The 23,653-nt window shown below is 37.1% G+C and overlaps 1 protein-coding gene across 5 annotated transcripts in view; it reads right to left on the reverse strand.

Annotated features, from left to right (window-relative positions):
- Positions 1 to 23,653, reverse strand: part of LOC145509795 (uncharacterized) — a 1,222,357-nt gene that overhangs the window by 649,626 nt on the left and 549,078 nt on the right. For 4 of the 5 annotated variants that reach the window (XR_014056457.1, XR_014056465.1, XR_014056461.1 and 1 more), the window contains one exon: positions 14,155 to 14,265. The exons of the other annotated variant lie outside the window; for it this stretch is intronic. The gene's annotated coding sequence lies outside the window, so the exon portion shown is untranslated. The remainder of the gene's footprint in view (positions 1 to 14,154; positions 14,266 to 23,653) is intronic. 5 annotated transcript variants of the gene reach the window in all.

Genomic DNA, 23,653 nt, shown 5'->3' on the forward strand with positions numbered 1-23,653 from the left:
ACCCAAGCTCTACAACTGTATCCACATTAGCTTCTCTGCTCCTCAGTTTCATCTATAAAATGGGGGTAATCATAATAAAAATTCCCAAGGTTTCTTGGAGGATTAATGGAGGTAACTATAAGAGAACTGCACAGCATCATCTCCATCACACAGGAAGTACTCAATAATTGATTATTCTTTGTTTCATGGCAAAGATATCAATAGTTTTAACAGCATGGAAGTAGAAGCAACCTAAATAATAATAAAAGTAATAAAAAATTTTAACAATCAGTGAAGGCAAAATTATATGCATATTGAAAAAATGAAAAAATAGAAATAATTCTAAGTTGGTATGAAATTACTAGTTAGAAACAGAAAGCTACTAGAAGAAATAAAATCATAGTGGTTTGGTTCCAGCTGAAGAATTAGAGAAAATTATAAGGAAGAAAACCCAAAAGCAGTTCAGTGGAAAAGGGCCTCAGAATGTAACTGATTGGTATCTTAAAGGCTAAAACAATAGAGAAGTTAGGCTCTCTGCCCCAGAGCAGCATTCTACATTAATTATTATACCTCCACCCAACATTTAGTCCATGATATATGTTAACCATGTAGCTCTAAAATTCAGGTATGAGGCTTATTTTACAATTTCCTTTGCAGTTTTTTAAATAAAGCATCTGTAACTGTACAAACTGATTACCTTGAATATAGAGGGGGCAATCTTACTATATTTCCATTTTTTTCATTAGGTCACTGGAGGCAAACATTACTGCTTACAACTGAATATTTTCTTTAAAATGTACATGGCTTAAGGCTACTAAAAAATTAAGACTTTGAATATTCTAAATAATGTTAATGACAACAGGTCTAATTATTTGCATTTTGAATCAACATTTCAACAAAATGATGTCAAGAAGAAGCTCGAGTCTCTTGTTCCTTTGATTTATCTAAATCTTTTTCAAAGAACATTGCTTTTCCTCCTTCCATTCAGGGGTAATATCTTACACTACCCAGAGTCACATAAGAGAAGACAAAAAAAACTCCCTATTTGTGTAGTCACTTATGTGCAGCTGCTGAACTCTCCAAACAACAGCTGGGCAATTATGAGTATCACCCTTGTATTCTAGAACAGTCTGAAAATCATATGTATTTAAGTTAGAGCTTCAGTGCTTTTGCTACGTGTTAATTCTCTCTTCTTTTTATCATCCCCCTTCACTCTTTGCATTCTGCCCACCCACTTCCCTGCCTCCTTCCTTATTTCTCAATACAAAATTATATCAAACCCACTGAGCATCATTTTCCCTTAGGGGAAACAATGGTAAACTTTACTGCCTGTACAGTTATTTTGGCAACTTAGGATAACTTCCAGCTTGGATTTTTCTGTCAAAAAAGCATTTTGAAGGTAAAGCATACAAGTGTTAATGTGCTTCTAGGAACACTGGGGATTTAATCTCACCCTTCATTTTCAAACTTTTTCCATATATACTTCTTATAAAATTAAAGTGAATGAACACGGATTCTGAATTGTGTATAATCAGGGAAATTGTAAACTTCTAAGAGGTATTTGAAAACTTGTATGACTGTCCATGAATTTATTCACATGAATTTGACACTCTTCCCACTTGAAATAAATCTTTAGCCTGTGCCACCCTGTCCTTTGGTCTTAAGGTTACAACCTTACAAATTAAATGAGGCAAACCTCCTCTTTCTGCACACCTATTCAATCATTACACTTCACCAAAGAAAGAAAACCATAAAGCTCCTGACTAGTGTCAAAGCATGGAAAACTTTGTGTCTGGGGCCCATCAAGTTAGACAACTGAATATTACAGTGTAACAATATTCTCACTCCCCACTCTGGCATCCCCCAATTCATTTCATTTATACATATACCTAAGCACCTTTCTATTTCTACTTCCCAACAATAGATGAGAGAGAGGGAGAGGGAGAGAGATGGGGGAGGGAGAAGGAAGGAAAGAAGGGATAGAGGGGAAAGAAAAGAAGGACAAATAAGGAGAGGAGAGGAGAAAAAATACAAGAAAAGGGTAAAACTTAGGTTGTACATCTTTCTGCAGAATGAACAAGATGAGATAAGCTACAGACATTGTAATGGAATTAGAATACTACGTATCCTTTAATCCTTATACCAATCCTTATACCTGGCCTTTCTTACTCACTTGTTACAGTCAAGGAATTTTAGAAGTTGATCACCAGAGGGTTTGTGCAATCTACCAAAGATTACATACCAAGAAAATAGGAAGTGGAAGGACCAGGGTTGAGGGTGAGATCTGATAGATCCCAAGCCCCAGACATTTTCAGTCCATCTTCCTTGGGATGTTTCCATTTGCAAATGGAAGGGTGAATCATTCTCCTTCACAAAACCACATAGGCACATCTCTGCAAGTTTGTGTGAGATTGCTACCTGGCAGAGGAGCAGCCAGCACTCTTATCTGGGGTCAACAGTGATCAAGAAACACCGAAGTTATATACTAGTGTCTTCTTAACACCTTCCCTTCCAAACTCCCAAGAGTGTTATCCACCAGGCAAGGGAATCCCAGGAGCTGAAAACTATTGAGTCACCTATTGCTAGGAGCCAAAAAGGGAAAGAAAGAAGTTGAACTGGAGTTAGAGAAACTGTGCAGTGGGAAAAATCTGCAGACATAGAATGGTGCATGAGTACCCAGTGAGAAAGCAAGTGTTTGAATTACAGTCACAATGAAGGCATTGATGGTGGTCAACCAGTTTTTACCAGAGAAAGAGCATGAGAAGGCTAATTCAAAGTCAAACTAATCAGTAAAATGACTTGTGTTCTTTGCCCTAGTCCTTTCTCCCTGCTCCCAGGCTAGATTAGTAGAAATGTGGAACATTCCTCAGAGCTGGCAAGCCTGAACTTGGGGGTGGGGGAATTAAGACTGAAGTTTTCAAATGAATTATACTGACATCTTAATAGCTGAAAATAACCACTGAGGAGTTAAAACTGCCTCACAACATGTAGGGGATAAAGACTCAGCCTAACATAGCTGGAAATAGCGAATGGAGAAAAAGCATATATTTGTACTCATCAAATTTCTGCTTCTGCAACACCCTTTATTATTATTGAATCCTCAAAAAAAAAAAAAAACAACTAAAGTGGGTACAGTGTTTTTGCCACCTTTCAGGCTGGACAGGTGGCATTCAGAGATGTGGAAGAACAAAGCAAATAACAGTAAGTGACAGAATCTAGAGTTAAACTCGAGACTTTCTAACAATAGACTCTGTTGCAAACCATTATGCATACTGCTTGACAGGTTAACAATACTCACCCCCAAACCATTTTTCATTTTAACTGTGTTCACAGTAATTGAGCTCAACTATGCACTACTTAGAGAACACCAGAGAATATTTATTTACAAACATTTTTTTTTAATCTTATTTGGAAGTATATATGACACAGACAAGAAATATATACTGTAATATCAAGCATTAAAAAACACACAAAGAATGAATTGAAGGAACTACACCAACATGTCTTAATGTTTGACAAGGGAAAGTGGAGTAAGAAATAGGAGTTATGGTTCAGTTTTTGTTTTTTTTTTTGGCTTCTTTACATTTTATGTTCCACCAATTCCCTGAAATGATCTTGATTGTTTTTAAAACTACCAAAAAAAAATCTAAGCAATTTAGAGGAGGAGTTCTATTCTATTACACATTTTATACAGATTGTATAATAATTTTATTGATTTGGCTGATTCTGAAATGACTAAAAATGGTCCAAAAGTTTTAAAAGTTAGACGTTTATAAAGCAAGTAACTTAATCTAACAAGGAATATTTAAATGGGCAGCTGAGTGATTTTCAATTGAGAGTTTATAACTTCCATGCCACCTCCTAAAACTTGATGCCACGCTTAAACATTGCCATGGTGCCAAATTATGGTTACAGATGTTTATTTCAGTTACCAGCAAAGAATGTTCAGTAAATAACTTTATGGTACAGGGTTCTGTAAGAAGGCAAACTCTCCAAAAAGTATAAACTGCATCAGCAGGTTTTTCTAAAGTTACAAAACATGAAGCTAAACTTACAAAATCATCAGTAGTATACAAGAATAGTTTTCTGTGGGCACAGAGTTAACACAGATTTCAAATACAGAATGACGCGAAATCCATTCCCACACATCACAGCCACACAGTAAAGCTACTGGGGCCTCTTGCAGCTGTCTGGAAGGCACAGAAAAGCGATTCCAAGTCAGAAATCGCTTTCAGTGAGAGGCACTGAAAGTCCTTTTGTTTTAACGCCACATTCTTTCCCGTGCCTCTCAGTTTCATTCAACTTTACACAGTATTTTGGGTAAAGTTTCCTCTGTGTATAATACCTCTCTGAGGTCAGAAAAATAATATTGTAACGACCATTTGGGCAACTGTCTTATTACAAATTCCCCATGTAATTTTGCCAACAGACAGACCGGAACGTCTGGCAAAATCATTTTAATTAGAACAGATCTAACCTGCAAAGCATACCTCAGGAAAGCAGCAGGCCTGGAGGTGCATGGGTGTTCACAGAGTGCTAGGAAGACAGCCCTCATCTCACCAGCTTCCCCTTGCAGCTCAGTTTTATCCTCTTGTGCCTTGGTTTCCCCGTTCATAACATGAAAAAACTAAGAGAAGCATCCCCTTCCAGGATCTGCACAGTGTGTTCCTGAGCACTATTGAAAGACTTAATATCACAGAAGTAACAGATGCAGAAAAATACTATTATTATGTGTTGTAGCCTCCTCAACATTGGCTCTTACACAAAACAGTAACTACAGGTAAACTTTAAGCATATGCCCAGAAGTGGTTTTATTTAAACAGCAGTTGTCTGAAATATGATTCTTTGGGGAATTTTCTCTCCATGACCCACACTCCATTTCCCTTGACCTCTATATAGTCTTTGCTCCTTGCAGTTTTATGGTTTCACTGATGACAGTATTTAGGTTTTTCCCCCTTCCTCTAAAGAATTTATAATTTAATTATTCTACTTTTTATATAACCTGTGTGTGTACAGATAGGAAATATGAAATGAATGTTAGCTGCAGAAATATGCTGTGTTGTGTTTAATATGATCTAATATAATTTAGATTTGGGGGACTCAGTTTACTAATGGATAACACATCACGTGTTTTCTCCTCCATTTAATATATCTTTTATTGAATTTCTGGTTTTAAAAAAAAAAAAGTGGTAAGGAAAGCAAAAGTCAGAGAATAGTGCTTATTTCAAAGAAGATTTACAAAAAAAGATTTGGGGAGAAGGAAAGAGAGGTAGCCCATGGTTTGTAAATGGAGAAAATAAGAACATTGTAGCATCTTTGTCCTACAGGGTATGATAGCAAATGTTACTTCATTCTAAGGGTGAGGAAAAAAAAAAAAATTGACTAAGACTTTGCATTCTGGAAATTAGAGGAAAAAACGTGAAGCAAAATGAAAAGTCAGTAGTAAAACTGTTACAACAGGATACGTTAAATGTATATAACTATTTTTTTAGACACTAAACTCAAGTACTACACACCAAATAATAAAAAATAAATATTCTTGCATCTTACAATCTTCATCAGATCACCAGTCATATGAAAGACAGAGAAAAGCTGGTTGAGCATGATGATGACAACTTTTTCTACATGATTAAATGAACAAATATCCATTCAACATAAAGCATTTCTCAGAACAGCTGGGTAACATTACAGCTCTCTGTAATTCACATCTTTTAATGCCAAGACTTAGCGACTGAAGACTTCTTAAAAAAAAAAAAAAGACACGATAAATAGGCAAAATATACAATAGTGAATATAGCCTCGTCTCACAGCAGTACAGACTGTTCATCCATAAAACACTTTATGAACCATGTAAACAGTTTAGGCTCACCCATGCTCTTAGGTTTACACTGAACACAACTAACTGAAAGCTCTAAGATGCTCCAATATTCTGACCTTGAAGCTTCAAAGATTCAGTTAAGGTTCATGTAGTATTTAAATCTCAAAATAAATCTTAAATTGTTACTACCCTTTGAATCATTTCATTTTCTAAATACTGCATAGTTCCTTGAAATTCTTTGTTTTCTAGCCATCTTTTCACCAACAAAGTAAACGCCACTAAGGACTTTGCTTCTCATTCTTTCCCTTTGAAAACAAATCAGGTTGGTGTCATAGTAAATTTCCTGATGGATGATTTCTAAAAAGTTTGTGTGCACATCCCTGCTCTATTTTAGAATTACCTGCTTTCCTCACAAATATTTTCTTCCCTCTGTAGGACAGACTGTTTGGCATGAGACTCTGTATAATAAGGGGAGCACTCCAGGGCCTCAAATAAAGAAATTAAATCAGGTCAGCTAACACCCCAATGTTTATCTATGGATCTTAAAATTACCAACACTGAAGAGCCCAGAGAAAAAAGGAGATGATACCTTAAAAACTCTAAGGTAGAAGCATCGGGGGCAGAATATAGCTTAGCATTTAGTTTACAAAGGATTAGCTAATTCTTCCATAAAAGGATATTTTTAATGTATACCTGAGGAAAGAGGATGGTGAGTGATGACAGAGTTACTGCCTCATCACTGGGAAGAATGGGGTGGGAACTTAAGTACCAAATACCTCTGGACCACCCACCACCCACTCTATCTACCAAGAATAAGGCAGCCTCTGAGGGTGACACAAAGCCCAAGGATGATTAGGAGCTGAGAAGAGATGTTTGTTGGGACGACCCAGACTTGAACCTAGAGGAGATAAAAAGACAGCTGTGATGGCTACTTTCAATCTATTCAAATACTACAACTCTAGCAGACACAGTTAACAGCAAGCATCCCAAGGTCAGGGGCTCCTGAAGAGTTTTTATAACCATATCCTTATGAACAGAGGATGATCTTTAGAATGAGTGGTGGTCTCTAACTGGTTAGCTGGTAGTTGGTGTCATATGCTTAGGCAAACTGAAAGAGAAGACCTAGTTGATGGGGGAACAGACGGAAAGGAGTACCTACATAAGAAAGAAAAGTGTGAAGTAAGAGGAAAAGTATAAGAAATAAAGAAAAAAAAAGAACAAGGAGAAAATAAGGATGAAAGATGGAATACAGTACAGTCCAAATTTAGTTTCAAAGAAAAACTAAAGAAATATGAAATAATTTAAAACTTTTTATAAATACAAAGCAAGTTAAAAAGAAATGTCATCTTTAGTCAACTGTAACATTAATCTAACTTAATCCCAAGTATTTAATGAAAAGAAATGTATATAATCCCTTCTCTTCTCATCTGATCCCATTACTATCTCATAGGCTTCTGGTGGTTTGAGGAATCACCCACTTTTTATCTACATTTTTTTACAGCTTAAGGAAAAGCACAATGGAAATCCAGGCTTCATTTACACATAGGTATTTTTAAAAATCACACATTTTCTAATGCAACAGGAACTCCATATATTTTTAAAGTAATTGCTTCAGAGTCTGCTGGTGTTTTTACTCAGACAAAAACAAAAAATGAGGTGCTAAACACACTGGTGTCACTGTTTTTATGCTTTGTAGTTACATAATGGTTTTAATTCTATCATCTTCAAAATCAATTTGAGGAAGTCTGAGCTCAAAAACTCAGTGGTATGTTTGTGATCTAAAAAGGTGACCTTCATCGGCTATCCACCTTCCAAACCACCTTCCCTGTCACCTGAAGATATGGTTCAAATTCAACCAACCTAAGGCATCCCTAAGCTACTTGTTAAAGTCCAGACTCTGAGCCCCATTTAAGAATTAATAATTCTGAATCTAGGGTGAAGGGAAATTTGCCTTTTTAGTAAAGGTCCCAGGTGATTTTAAATTCAGCCACACTTAAACACTGCCATAGGAGCAGTCCTTACAGTATAAGTCATGTGTGATTTTGTTTTCTCATTTTGAGTGATATATGACAGCAAAGAAATTTTGTGCCATGGGAACTATTACAATAGACATATAAAACTTTCACGAACAGCCTTTCAAAATTGTGTACCAAACCATCATTTAATCACCTTTAAAAAATCTATCTAGCAGCCAGATAGTATCCTACGGGAACAAGTAGACTTGAGGGAAAAAAAAACTGCACCCCTGATTGCTTCTGAATGTAATCAAGAGTAAAATGTTCACTCCAGCCACCTGTGAACAATCCATGCTTGACATGTGACATGGAGAGCAGTCATTTGTTTCAGACTCCACGCCAGCACTTCTGTAGATTTATGGTGATAGAGATAGAAATTCATTTCCTTAGCTTTTAGTCCAATAGAAGCTAAATTCTCAATTTACTACTTCATGACCTTTGCCAGAAAAACCAGTTGAACACTATAAAGAGAAAATTCTTTCTTTGGTTGTGTAATATGCGGCCACAGAAGACGAAGGACTTGAAAAAACAAGAAGTGTTTTCAGCGTGCTGTCTCAAGTGGCGTAAGGAAATTTTAAAAAGTAAAATTTTGGCTAATCTAAGAATTGATTACAGTGTTTGCTAAATTCCTCCAGAGCTAACAGTTACTCTCTAAAGCTTTATGGATTGACACCTTAAAACTAATTGGCTTAGTTCTTTTTAAAGTTCATCACCTATAATTAATGAACTAAAAGACTGGGAACATGAAGATTTTCAGGTCTGCAGTTTATAATCCCTTGGATTTTAGATTTACTTGATCTTTAGCCTCTCCTTTCCTTTAAACATCACATTCAGGCAAAAAATGGAAGAGAAGTTGCTACTCATTGCATTGATTACCTCAGAATCCTAGTAAATAGCCAAAATGTATCTTTAGATATCGGAGTCTCCTTGTCCCAAGCTTTCTTAATTCCTACCTAGCACTAGTATCACTCTCTTCAACCAAACATTAATTCGCATCTTAATTTTGCTGATGACAAAATGAAACAAAGGTTGACTAAAGTCCTCCATCTTAATATCCTCATAAAAATCATTTGCTGTGTCCAACACAGACTTAGACACTGAAAGGCAGTCTTAGGTTAAAAGATATCTCTTCATTTTTACAATATGATTTGATTATATATGTCCAAATTATAACAGAAAATAAAATCTGAGCCTAAGTAGTAATTTTTAGAACACTATGGTAATCCTAACAAATATGATGTAAAATACATTACAGTAATATTAATATCATGGGCTTCCCAGTGGCTCAGTGCTAAAGAATCAGCCTGCCAATGCAGGAGGTGTGGGTTTGATCTCTGGGGTGGGAAGATCCCCTGGAGAAAGAAATGGCAACCCACTCCAGTATTCTTGCCTGAGAAATTCCATGGAGGGAGGAGCCTGGTAGACTACAATCCACGGGGTTGCAAAAGAGTCGGACACGACTTGGTGACTAAACAGCAACAACAATATTCTAGCTACAGTAATATTTGTGTAAACTAGTTTGAGATTACTCTTCTAAGAGTAAATAAAATATCAAATTAAAATAATGAATTTAATATAAATATAAGAACAATGATTTATTGAGCACATGCTGTATACCAAACACTATTCTAGAACTTTATATACACATACTCTCTTTTTATAGTCATTTTACAGGTGGAACACTTGTTTTGAGAAGTTCAGTAGTTTGCCCAAGTTTATCAGATTGTTTAAAAATGAAACTCAAACTTAGGTCTGTCTGACCTCAAAGCTCATCTTCCTAAATATTATACCAACTCCTCTCTCCTTTCCTTAACTTTGAATACATTTTTTAAAAAACATTCTTACTAGATTTGAATAAAGTTTCTTAAGAATTAAGACATGCTAGCTTGTCTCCATCTGTGGTAAAAGGAAAAGATGCTGTTTTTTATGGTCAGAAGGTCTACTTTGTTTGAACACTACCAGTAACTTTTTTTATGACCTGAAAAGTCATTTGTGGACTCTGAGCTCAAGTACCTACTTTCATAGGTGATTAGGGTGGGATGGTACTATCTCCCCTGAACTGCCTGGACCATCCAGACAAATGTTCATCCAAAGCCAACCTCAGTAGTTATAACCACCACTATCCTCCATGAAGTCCATGGCAGAACAAATTTAACTACTGACTTCCCATTTTATAGAAGAGACAGATGTGAGTGTACTGTCCCCCAGAACGCCACAATGTAGAATGATTTCTGATACCAGGGAAACTAGTACACAACAAATTTTGAAATTTAAGAAATTTTGTCTTATTCAGTCTTAGAATACAAACCATAAAAATTAACACAATTTTCAGTCATCATTGGGCATAAAACTTCAGCACTTCTCATGGTTTGGCAAAATTTTGCCTCTATCACCACAGATTCACTCAGTCAAATTTGTCTGTCAGTCCCATGTAGCTCGAGTGGTATGTATCTATTTTGAAATTGGTATTATAGTTACATTAAATTTAGCTTGGGCTACCACTTTGACCTTAAAACATACCCTCAATTATACAACATACACGCACAGCCTAACGTGACATTAAATGAAACCTTAAAATCTGGCTGGCTGAATTTGCTACAAAAATGTCTCCAAAGGGAGAGATTGCCATTATTCTGAAAATAGGGACATTCTGAAAATGACTTAATAGGGACAGAGATTTGAATAAAATAATAATAATGTCAGTATAATCACAATTATCTACCAGAAGAAGAACGTGACAAATAGCAAACGCTCTAAGTCATTTGTGGTTTGGTTTTGTTTGTCTTGGTTTGGTGTGATGTGATGATGACAGGATATCCAGGGCAAATAAACACGAGGATAGCACAAACACGGTCATGAAAGTCAAAAGCAACTAAAAATGGGAAAAATGCTTTTTTTCTTAAACTAAAGTTAGGGATAAATATCAGAGAGATTTTATATTTATGTGTTAAGAGGTGAGACATAAGATAAAAGAAGGGTCTGGCCCATTGCTTGGGGTAAATGATTTAAACACTAAAAGGAAGCAGATTGCTTTTTTCTAGTGGGCTATCAAAGAGGATAATCTTTGCCCTGGAAGCTGTGAAACAGATACGGTTAAAATTGGTGCCCAAGATAAGGAAAATGATAGTAGGTAAATACTCTGCTTAATAAAGCTCAGTCTCAAGCCCCATACAAATTACTTCTCAGCAAGTGGAGAAAACTTTGAAGATGTAATTGGCTATTCTACTCTCGATTATATTTGAGGAATCAACTGACTGAGTTTCCATGGGCAAGTGTTCCAAGGGTTCAAAGGGTAAATTTCAGACTTAGAGTCTGACTTGATACAGATACTAGCAAAGTTCCAAAATTATTCTTGAGCATTTAAAAAAGGGTATAGTAGAGGACTGCACAGGTATACTATGAATAAAGAATGGGACTTTAAACATAAAAATACTATACTGACATTGCAAGGCAAAGCCGTAGACACAGTGCAATATAATCCAAACAGAAATCTGATATTATCTCCTACAATATTCTTGTTTACAGGATGAGGATTATAATTGCTGGGATGCAAGCAAGGTCAGTTATACTCTCAATCTTACTCAAGAAGCAAAAACACAAGTGACGTGCCATGTAATTCTACTGTCGACCATATCCTGATCAATGTCTATGTTAAATGGCATAAAAGGAATCTTGAAAAGTCAGCTTACTGAACTGATGACAAATCTCTTGGTTTGTCCAATTGATTCAATTATAGAAGGCTAATTTCAAAAAGATAATCAGATTAGAATAATAATAATAATAATTAAAATGCAAACACATATACACATAAATATATACATAAATACAAATATTTATAAAACATTCATAAAATTATTTGCTTAATAGATGAAAGGGGGAAAAGTTACGGTAACTTGGTTTAAGAGCAGTTAGGGTAAAAAATAACTAGAGGACGTAGTTGCCCATTAGCTCACCACCTAGACAAATGAATGCAGTACTAGGAAGCCCATTTAGGATCAGTACCCTCTGTGCTCTCTAATTCATCTTTATCAGCAATAAAGCTGATACTTTTATTCCTCATTTATACCTGCCTCAATTTTTCACCTGGACCAAAAATCATGGGGCAGAAAGGTATTATCAAACTCAAGCAAGTGGTTTACAAAGCTGATTTCCTTCTCCTACTCTCACTGTCATTTTACAGATGAGAACACTGAGGCTTAGAAAATGTGCCTACTTAACTCATCAGCCCATAAGTAACAGCAGGACTTGAGCCTGGATCTGATCTACTCTAAAGCCTTTACCATTAACCACCCTTCTCCAGTCCTCCAAGAGGAAAGAGATTATAGTCCTTTCCACATAGACCTCTTTTTTCAGAGAAACATGGGGCAGCTGAAGTATAGCCAAAGAAGGAAATGGGGAGGCTAGGGCTAGGGTGAAAAAGATTTGAAAACTATGTAATATGAGTACCAGCAAAAGGAGGCAGAAAAGGTTTACTCTGAAAGGAGGAGGAGACACATGAAGGACAAGGGTACTTCATCATTTCAAAGGATGGAAAACCAGAGGAGGTTTCAATGTTCTCATGGTGTACACAGAAAGCTGATCTCCACAGGTGGGATAAATGGAAACCACGGGAAGCTGATTTTCGTTAATATTTAAACAAACATTGCAACTGAAACTATTCATGATGGTCCAGTCATTAAGAATCTGCCTGCTATTGCAGGAGACATAGGTTTGATCCCTGGTCCGCGAAGATGCTACACACCATGGGGCAACTAAGACTGTGCACTGCAACTGCTGAGCCCATGCTCTGGAGCCCAGGAACTACAGCTACTGAAGCCCACAGGCTTTAGATCCCATGATCCAGAAGAGAAGCCACTGCAATGAGAAGTCTGCTCACTGCAATGACTAGCCCCCACTCTTCACAACTAGAGAAAGCCCATGGGCAGCAATGAAAACCCACCACAGCCATAAATAAATACATAGATAGAATTTAAAAAAATATTCCTTGCTTCTTTGAATTCCATCTAGAACAGAGGCTAGACTGTCAAATTTTAGAAGAAATGTGTGTCCTGGATTAATTTATTTAGTAGAGATGAACTGAGCATCTACTAGGAACCAGGCATTCTTTTAAATGATGAGGGTGCAATGTTGAACAAGAGACATGGAATTCTAAAATTAAAAGCATGGTGTTGATCAAGAGGCAGGACCCTACTCTCATAAAGTTCCATTCTGGAAACAGAGTGAAAAAAATACACAAGCAAATAATGAACAACTTACGATACTGATAAATGCTATGAGACAAACCAACAAGTCACGGTGATACAACAGAGTATGACCAAGGATGGAGGACTACTTTGTGCTTCCCTAGTGGCTCAGACAGTAAAGAATCCACCTGCAGTGCAGGAGACCTGTGAAACCTGGATCAGGAAGATCCCCTGGAGAAGGGAAGGGCAACCCACTCCAGTATTCTTGCCTGGAGAATTCCATAGACAGAGGAGCCTGGTGGGCTACAAAGAGTCACACACAAATGAGCCACTAACACTTTCACTTTCAGGGGACCATTTTAGACAATTCTCAAGAAAGTCTTCTCTGACTCAGCCATTAAAAAGAACAAAGTAACACATTTGCAGCAACATGGAAGGACATGGAGACTGCCATGCAGTAAAGCAAGTCACAGAGAACAAGAAATATTGTATGACATTCTCTATACATGCATGCATGCTAAGTCAGTTTAGTCGTGTCTGACTCTTTGTGACCCCAAGGATTGCAGCCTGCCAGGCTCCTCTGTCCATGGGATTCTCCAGGCAAGAATAAGGGAGTGGGTTGCCAAGCCCTCCTCTGGGTAATCTTCCCAACCCAGGGATCAAACTGGAATCTCTTACATCTCCTGCATTGGCAAGTGAGTTCTTTACCACTAGCGCCACCTGGGAAGCCCCATGACATTCCTTAGATGTGGAATCTAAAAAGAAATGATACAAATGAACTTGTTTACAAAACAGAAAGAGAATCACAGACAGAGAATGAACTTATGGTTGCCTGGGGAAAAGAATGAGGAGAAGAGATAGTGAGTTTGGGATCGATATGTACACACTGCTATATTTAAAATGGATAACCAACTGTATAGCAGTTGGTTATCCAACTGTATGGGTCCTGCTGTGTAGCACACGGAACTCTGCTCAATGTGGTGGGAGGGGAGTTTGGGGGGGAAAGGTTTTATGTATATGTATGGCTGAGTCCCTTTGCTGTCCACCTGAAACTATCACAACACTGTAAATCGGCTATAATCCAATATAAAATAAAAAGTTTAAAACTTGAAGAAAAAAAAAAAGAGACAGCTCCCAATGTGTGAATTTCCAGACTTACTTTGAATGTTTCTTCAATTTTCACATTTGATTCAGCTGTATCTGAATTATATTCTTTATTGATTTTCTTGCTGTGTATTTCTGAAGTATATCCTCTGAATAAAAGAGAAAGCTGGAAAAAAAAAAGTATGTGTCTAATCAATAGCTATTTAAATGGAAGAGTACCCAGGATATATTGTTAAGAGGAAAAAGAAGCTGCAATATCATGTATATTAAATAGTCTAGTTTTTTAAACTATTTTGTATTAGGGTATAGTCAATTAACAATGTTGTGATAGTTTCAGGTGAACAGTGAAGGGACTCAGCCATATATATATATATATATACATTTGTCTCATTTTTATACAAACAAATAATTGCAAAAAGGAAAAAAAGAGTCTTCTCTAAATGACACTCTATAAAACCAAACTAAGTGTTTCATTACAAAACAGCTTACAAAATCTACAGGAAGAGTATTTCAGATGGGCTAATAGCAGGGGAAAAGGTCCTTAGGCTCTAGTGGGCTTGTTGTACAGCAGGAAATTCACTATAAATAATGAGTCACAAGTTAAACTAAGAGAGTATGCTTACATGTTATTCTAACATTCTTGATTTGAAAATATGTCCTTAGCCAGTCTAAATTTCTAAATCATAGATGAAAAAGAATTCAATGATATAAATGTGAAAAATTCATGACATCAGCTGTCAATGGGAGAATAATATATTTTGCAGCAAGTTTTTAAGCTCTACTCATCAATAACGTGTCACTTATAAACCTATGGAGAGTATTAAACTTATTTTCCATTGATTGTAACACTGAATTCTTTGCTGAAAGCACATTTTCAAAATAGATGAGAATGATGTGTTCTGGGACCCCTCTCAGCCTAGGCTCGTCCCCATCTGCTGTCCTCATGCTGCTACTGACAAAGTGTATGATGTTAAATCAGGTCCCAATGTCTCAAGAGTCCCAAGTTTCTCCACTTGTGAAGGGAGAGGATTACAACATCTGCTTGGCAAACTGATGTAAGAGGAAGATAGATCAGATGATGAAAATACGACCTGAAAATCTGCAATTATTAAACAAGACAAAGATTTTAGCAGAAATTTTAGCATTATTCTGAAATAATAACCAAGAAATCCTTACAATTTTTCTATGATTTTTCTGAGAATTTGAAGCCCAAAGCACGCCTCTAATAAGGAAGACATAGGAAAAGAAGCAGATTGAAATGTAAGGGAAATATGAACGGAAAGAGACAACTGAGTGACAGGCATCCAGAGGAGAAGGGACGAGAGAGTGGGTTGTTTAGAGTCAATACAGTAGCATAGAGACAGTGATTTAGAACTCTGCAAAAGGAAGAAGAAAACTGGGGTGAAACTACGGTCATACATCAAGAGGAATGTACTATAGCACTAGACCCCTTAACATTTTTTTCTATTTTTATTAAAAGTAAAATAATACCTTGATACCTATACTTTGGGTACCACTCTGTTACAGTTCACTTTTATCTGTAGAAACAGAAAATGTATGCATTTTTAAAGGTTTCATCATATTTATCCCCTGTGTTCTCTGCCAGAATGGTGTTATTGAACTTCTTTTTCCTCAAAGAAGTTAGTATTGTAATGTTGCAGATATAGACATGGAACCCTCATTGCCTCACTAAAATAAATGAACAGTTTTATTTCACAAGAACATGATGATTATACAGTTTATGAAGGCACTGTATCACTTTCCAGGCTCTCTCTGTACAGAAAAAAAATGAAAATGATAAATTGAGGACTGCCAGGAGGCAGACAAACACATAAAATCAATAAAAGATCAATACTTTAGAGGGTAACAGAGAATTAAGAAGGTTAAATGCAAACAAGGCTTTAAAATGCAACAAGTTTCCAAAGGCTGGTTAGTGATGATTTATGAGTGACTTTATGTAGCTCACGTATTTCTGATATTCCTGAAGTCTTCACACGGTTCATGACTCCCCAAAGCCTAGGTAGAAAATGAGACCTGAAAAGACCTCTAACCAAATTTTCTACCCTTCCCTCATTTTCATCACCTCCGTCCCTGAAACAGTCTGAAATACTATCATTTAAGAGTCTTTTGGTTTAAACTTTGTAGACTTTTAAGAGTATACTAGCACAGGACAAACACCACGTTCTGAAAAGTCTAACTCACAAAATACTTCATCAACTCAGTTTCTTGTGAAATGAGTAAGAATGAGAGGTACAGGGGAGTTGTGTTTTGGGGGGGTTGGGGGGGTGGGAGAACCAGTGTTAGAAGACAAAGATTTATTGGGCAGAATAAAGGCTCCAGGAAAAGCGAGTCTGAGTAAATTGGCATTTAGACTTTACAAGTTTCATGATGATTTTGGATGAGAGTGAGCAAGCAAAAAAAAAAAAAAAGTATGCTGAGAGAGGGTATGAAAGTGGGTACAAGTGTCAAAGCAGGACTTAATCAGCGTCACAATTATCCTCCAGGAAATGGTACTGTGGTTCTGTACCATAAGGAATAGTTCTTAAACTCTCATCATACAATATTGACAACAGAGAAGAAATACATACATGAAATTGAATGAAGAGAGTCAGACTAAGAAAAATGCATGATAAATCATATGTCTTTAAAGGCCACGAAAAAAATTACCCTCCATGCTACCTCACTAACTTGAGGGAGAGGGTATTAATACAGGTATCTCTTTAATGTTGAGTCAGTTCTTTTAAATTATTATTTTTAAGATGTAAGAGGGGAAAGAAAAAGAAAGAAGAAAATGCCAAGCTGAGGATGGGTTGAGAGCGGAGGTCCCAGGAAGAGGGAGACAAAATACAATGTCAGAAGCAGGGCAGACTCAGTGGGGAGAGGGGTTATACACAGAAACCAGTCCAGAGCTGTTTGACATATTATATATATGTGCCAAGGGTAGTTTAGTGATTCTGGCAAATTCCATGGTAGCCTTTGAAACTCCTCTCTGAATAGCTCTGCTTTCTCCCATCGCCACCTTCACTGACACATTTTCACTTTTTTTTTTTCTCCTATGCTATAGAATATGGGTTCATCACAATGATGAAATAAGAAAGAATAAACACAGGACAAAATTTTTTAAATTAGACAGCAAAGTAATTAACCTTGAAAATCTATGCAGGGTGAGGGTGAGGTTTGGGAGTGGAGCCTGGGTTTCCCAGTAGGGCTGTTGACATTCATAACGCAGGAAGTCTGGGAGCATTATTACCTTTGTACCAGGGATTCAATTCCCCACTCTCTAATTCTGTGAAAAGTTTGATAAGCATATTTTTAAACGATTTTCCAGCTTTCTCAGCCTAATTTCTTTAAAACTGATTACCATATTCTTAATTTAAACGTGCAAGTTCATTTTCTTCAAATCTTACAAAGAAACATGTGCGTGTAATAATGTCTTTTCATCCCTAGATACTCAAGTGCAGAAATAACTTTCCAGGCCCAAGCTGAAACTACTCCTGCCTAGGGGGCCACTTCAGCGGACCTCACAAGACTCAGATAACTCTCCTATCTCTGTAAATGCTCTGCTTGACCAGAAGTATCATATCCAGTCAGCCAACCGCCAAAGGCCCAACTGCCCGTGGGCCCTTTCACCTCAATCATGCCCCCAGCCCAATCACGTAGCTTCTATTTTTCTCTCCCTGGTTCTTTCTTGTTCATCCCATAAAACCTTCCTGCCTTCTGCCCCATCTTACAGTGCTCTGAAAGGAGGCTGTCTGCTTTATGATGTGATAAATCAAGTTTGTTTGTATCACCTAAATTGTCCTATCAATTTTTAAACAAAAGCTTTGCAACATTAGTTGCTGCCTTATTTTATATAATCCTTATCACATTACTCTATTTTAAAAACTGAAAGCAGTATAAAATAATGATGCTTCTATTATTTTGCACATCATAAATAAGACATTTTATGTTCCCAGTCTCCATTTCTTGGCCCATACTAACAAATACTTAAAGAAAAAATAAATCATGTTATCTTACTTGGATTTATAAAATAATCTTCCCTTTATTCAGTCAAAAACTAACTTCTAATGGCATCCATTTACACTGCTGCTGATGCCAACTCCAAAACTTTGAAGGACACACAGCATAACAGCATATTTAAAAAAACCTTTGTATGCTTCAGAGGATTCCTAAAGTTTGGAGATCTCCATTACTTCCCCACCACATACTTCGGATTCCTCTTTTCTTTCTTTCCTCTCTTTCAAGTTGTTTTCCCATAACATTCTTATAGCAGGACATCTCCATCAGCTATAAACTTTTAGAACTATATTTTTAACCCTTGCATTTGTACCCTATTTCATTTATAGAACAGAAATCTGTCATACATAACAAGCCCCCTCTTTTAAGTTCCACACTGCCATTTCAGACCGACCAGTTGGACAGACATTTCATTCAGTCACAGACAGTTTATTCTGGCCACAAGGGTGCAGCTGGGAGATGAGAACTTTTTCTGTCACTGAGCAATTTTTATTTGAGAAAGATTTGATGTCTTCAAAAATGGGATAATTTACTCCATGTTAAAGTGCTATAAGCAATCTAAGAATTGCCCAATCAGTACTTTATTCCTGCTACATAGGAAAAAAATAAGTGGGAAGAACGAAGTGTAAGAAAAGAAAAAAGAAACTTGGGGGAAAATGTCCACAGTGATTTATGTTCGCCACATTTTTTGAAGACAGTTGCACAACTTTCACTTCGGGATAATTGCTTTAAGAGAAGCCAAAAATGCTTTATTTGGCTAGAATTCATGTAACTTCAACAATGATTTATACTGGAACTAATCAATACAAATAGAAAAAGATAATGTTCCCATTCTCAATAGTCTCATGAGAATCTGTTGACAATAGATAATTCTAATTGCAGTTTCCACCGTGTGCTATGGAAGCACAGAAAAGGACTTATTCCAATGTGGGTAATGTGGAGTGGGAGGGCAGGTCAGCAAACTCTCTGCTGAAATAAATCCTGACCTGAGTACTAAAGAATGATTAGATTTTATTAAAGTAAAGAAAAGGGGAAAAGAGTATCCCAGAGAAAGAATAACTGGCACAAAACTCTGAGTTTGAAACAGCATAGTATTTATAGAAAACTCTATGTTGGTCTGTGTTTCTGCAATTCAGAGTTGTGGGGTATAAATTTCAGGCAAGCAATGGAACCGAAGACATGAGCAAGGTCTGGTAGCAAAAGTCCAAGGGTATCATGCTAAGAATTAGAACCTTGATCTGTAGATGAACGGAAATCATTGTAGAAACAAATATGCATTTTTGATAGATAATATCATTGGCAAAAACAAATTTTAGAGGAGCAAGATCAAAGGCAAAGATATACAAGGAGAAAAAAATTACAGTTTCCTCTACTCATCTTAGGTTTATTGACTGGGGCCTCAAATTAGAAGGACAAAGGAGATTAACACAAGAGAAATAGATGTTTAATAACACCTGCAGTGTTTCTACACATGGGAGTATTCAGTGATGGGTAACTCAAAGTGGTGTTTGGAACTTGGGCTTAAACAGCATCTTAGCAAAGAACAAAACGTCTGTAGAGAAGTAGCAAGACAAATGAGAGGACTGTGAGCCTCTAAGGGTATAAACTGGAGGAGAAGGCAAATAGATGCAGAAAATAATGGTAGATAAGTACTGGTTGGAAAGTTTTGTTGGTGTAGACGCTGTCTTGGTGCCTTCTCTGGGCTGAGAAGTCTCTAGAGTTGTTCCTGGTGGTTAACTTCTGCTCTTCCTGGTGGAGAGCAGTAGAGGGAAGGATCCCCTTTACAAATTTACAAGAAGGTAAAGAAAAACTTTTCCTTTATCTGCTTCTCCTCAATTACCTTCAGCTCAAAAGAATCCTTATGCCAAAGAAACATATTTTAGAGTGGCATTCACTGCTAGGTTTCAGATGCTAATATGAGGGAGATAATAAATAACACATCAAACAGGATAGGGTTCTAAACAAGGTAGAGACGGTAGGGATGAACAGAGGAGGACACAGTCAATGTAAATTTATAAGACAAAAAAATATCAGTACTGTCTGATTCTATAGCAAAGAAAAGGAGGGTTTTGGTGTGTATGACTATATGCACGGAAGTCCTATCAATGAAGGGGAATATTAAAAAATAATATATGGCCCTGAAAAAGATTAGTCCATCTTTAGATTACAGATGCCCAGAAGGAAGTTGGATTTCTCAATATAAATCGCATGGAATGAAGCCAAGTCTAAATTAGGAGTCTGTTATGAGAGGTGATTAAAACGAAGAGTGTGCCTGAGATCAAAGAGGGGGCGCTGAGTAGGAGTGAAACCAGAAATGGTCACAGACAAGAGACTTCCAGACAAGCAAGGTTAAAGAATACCAAGGAAGAGTGTCAGTGACGCAGAGGAACAGGAGAAAGGAAAGAGTTATAGAAGTCAAGCCAAAGTGGGAGTTTCAAGGACAGAGCAGGCAAAAATGTCACTGGAATGGCTATCTCCTGTCAAAGACAAACTGGAACTTTTTCCAACACTGATATGGAGGTCCATGGGGATCTCTGAGGTGGTTAGAGGGGGAGGGGCACTTTCACTGCAGTGTAATGGATAATAGAGACTCATTACTCATTTTTTAAATACACATGCTATCAAAAATATGTATTCCACAGTCAGAATATACAGTCAAATCTTCCACTCCCCCTCACCTTTCCCACGAAGGGCCACACACTTTTTCTTTTGTTTTGTTCTTGAATGGGAGGGATGGAGATATTCACAGGTGAGGGGAAAGAGCCTGTACAGAAAACACATTGATGATACAGAAGAACAAGGATAATTAAGAAGCAGTGGGAGGAGAGGCAATCGATTCTAGAGCCAATGTAGAGGAATTCTGCCTTCTAAGGAGGAAAGCCACCCAACCTTAAAACTCCAGGGAAGGAAAGACCAATGCATGCTTAGGTGGATGCAGGCATTGGATTAATCTGTTCAAATTTAGTTTGCAACTGTTGCTAGGCATCATCAAATGAACCAAAGCTACAAATCTTTACTTTACCATTCCCCAGGCTACTCTCAGGAGCTTAAGCATAGATAAATGAAATGCCAAGGTCAAAGTGTGCTAATAAAGCAGAACTGCAAAAAGTAAGCTAAAATTTCAGGCTTAGACATAGCATTAATATCAAGCAGCTAGTAATAAATATTAAGTAACTACTATGTTCAAGGGACTGTGGTAAGCATTTATAGGCATGAAGTAATTCTCCTCATTTATTAGTCACAATAATAAAATTAATTAGTCCTATTATTGTTCCCATATCATAGATGAGACAACTCAGCCTTGGAGAAATTAACTGACTTGCCCACTCAATGTTTCACAACCAATAAAAGCATAAAATGACAATTATTGTTCAGGTCTATCTGACTCCAAACCTATGTTCTTAACCATTCTATCATATCCCCACATCGAAGGTTCAACTCAACTTTCAGTCCCTTCCCTCTTAAAAGGCTATCTCTTGGCAATGGATCTAATCTTTGTGCGAATGTTATATTCCTAACCTTGGATGTAGTGATATTAGGAAGTGGGGCCTTTGGAAGCTGATTAGGTCATGAGGGTGGAGACTTCATGAAGAAGATTAATAGCCTGTATAAAAAGAACCCAGAGAGCTCTCTAACTCTCTCCCTGCCCAGTGAGGATTCAATGAGAAGATGGCAGTCTGCTACCCAAAGAAGACTCTTTCCAGAATTCAGCCATGTTGGCATCCTCATCCTTGGACTTCAAGCCTCCAGAACTGTGAAAAGTAATCTTCTGTTTATAAGCTACCCAAGTCTATAGTACTTTGTTATGACAGCCTGAACTGACTACCACACTCTCCTTATAGATACCAAGTGCAAACACCTCAAGATGCCAACTTTCCTTCCTTTGGATGTATCTATACAAGTACCTGTCATTCTCTCCTTCATTCAATCCAAAGCTGGCCTTTCATCTACTCCCTGATGCAATGACATGAGAAATCAGGGAAGTCAACTTGATCTAGGTGTCATCACAGCTTTCAATGACCTACAAGTTACTCATAATGAGCAAAGACTTAGAGACAACAAAACTGAATAAAGAGCTATGAAGCATATACAAATTAAAGTCTGAGGATCTCAAATAAAAAGAGGGGAATGTGTGTTAAAAGGATTTATGTATTAGAAAAGAGAAAGTGGTGCCTTCTGTAAATTCACGCCATGGAAAACTATAGGATTGGAACCTAATTATTAGCTGAGGATAGATGACAATGGAGATGGAGAATATGATGTTTAGAATGGGTCCTTCAAACCAGGCTGCCTAGAAAGAGCTTCACAGAAACGATACCTGACAGATAAAGAAACAAAGAGGACCTGCACATAAGGAAGCACTCTTCTCTTTCACAACCTATGAGCTGGGATTTAAAAACAAAAGTCTTCACCAGTACGTTTCTCTTTATTCACTAATATTGCTGGAACTTTTTTTATTTTAATTTTCTCCATCTTTCTGGTTAACTTGACACTGTTGAATTTCTAGCAAGTCTCATTTGAGAGGCCTCTTTCAAAACCTCTGTCCTTCCATATCTTGAGTAAGTAAAAGGAGCTTTCTATCAACAATATGAGGTGTTAGATGCTTCCGTTGGCTCTGAAGGGCTCTGTGACATCTCCTTCTCAACTTTAATTTGAAAGGACAGATTCTTTTCCTAGTTTCACTGAATCTGCCCTGATGAGAAATAGAAAAAATGAGCTCTCAAGATCTTTTGATTTTTATAAATGTAAGTAGTCATCCATGTTCAATAGTTTGTTATTCTCAGAGTCTTGAAAATAATTTTCCAGTGAACATCAGGCCTCTGCAGCTTTCATTAATGCTCTCTGCCCTTACATATACCCTTTCTATTAACTCTCTAAATTAAGGAAAGGGGAACAACTATGTCTTTCTAAACTGTCTCCCTCTCTTTTCCTTCACCACCATTTTTAAAATCACGACTCTACGTAACCACTTTTGAGAGTAAGTTTCAACGATTTAGTAAGTAACTTTTGGATGTTACCTTTAATCCACATACATGTATCCTTTGTTAACCACTGAGAGGGGGGTATATCTTTTTTAAACCACTGAAGGGGGGTGGTTTTGACAAAATGAATGACTGCGATCTCTTATCAGTTCAGTCAGTCACTGAACTGAACTGAGTTGGAGTCGTGTCCAACTCTTTGCAACCCCATGAATCGCAGCATGCCAGGCCTCCCCGTCCATCACCCAAACTCACGTCCATCGAGTCGGCGATGCCACCCGGCCATCTCATCCTCTGTCGTCCCCTTCTCCTCCTGCCCCCAATCCTTCCCAGTGATCTCTTATCAGATAAAGTCAATTCGAAACTTGCCCAGTGATGGAATTTTGTTAAGTTAAACAATGTAGTTCCAATAAAAATCTTGATCATACATTTCAATAGATGGCAGCCATTTATTAGATTATAAATCACCATTTCAATGACATACACTTATCTGAGACAATCTTATTTATATATCAGGAAAGGGTCATTGTATTTATGATATATCCTTGAGTAATAATT

This window comes from Giraffa tippelskirchi, chromosome 6 (genome assembly GCF_054371585.1).
Source record: "Giraffa tippelskirchi isolate mGirTip1 chromosome 6, T2T-mGirTip1v1.2.pri, whole genome shotgun sequence".
NCBI classification, from domain to species: Eukaryota; Metazoa; Chordata; class Mammalia; order Artiodactyla; family Giraffidae; genus Giraffa; species Giraffa tippelskirchi.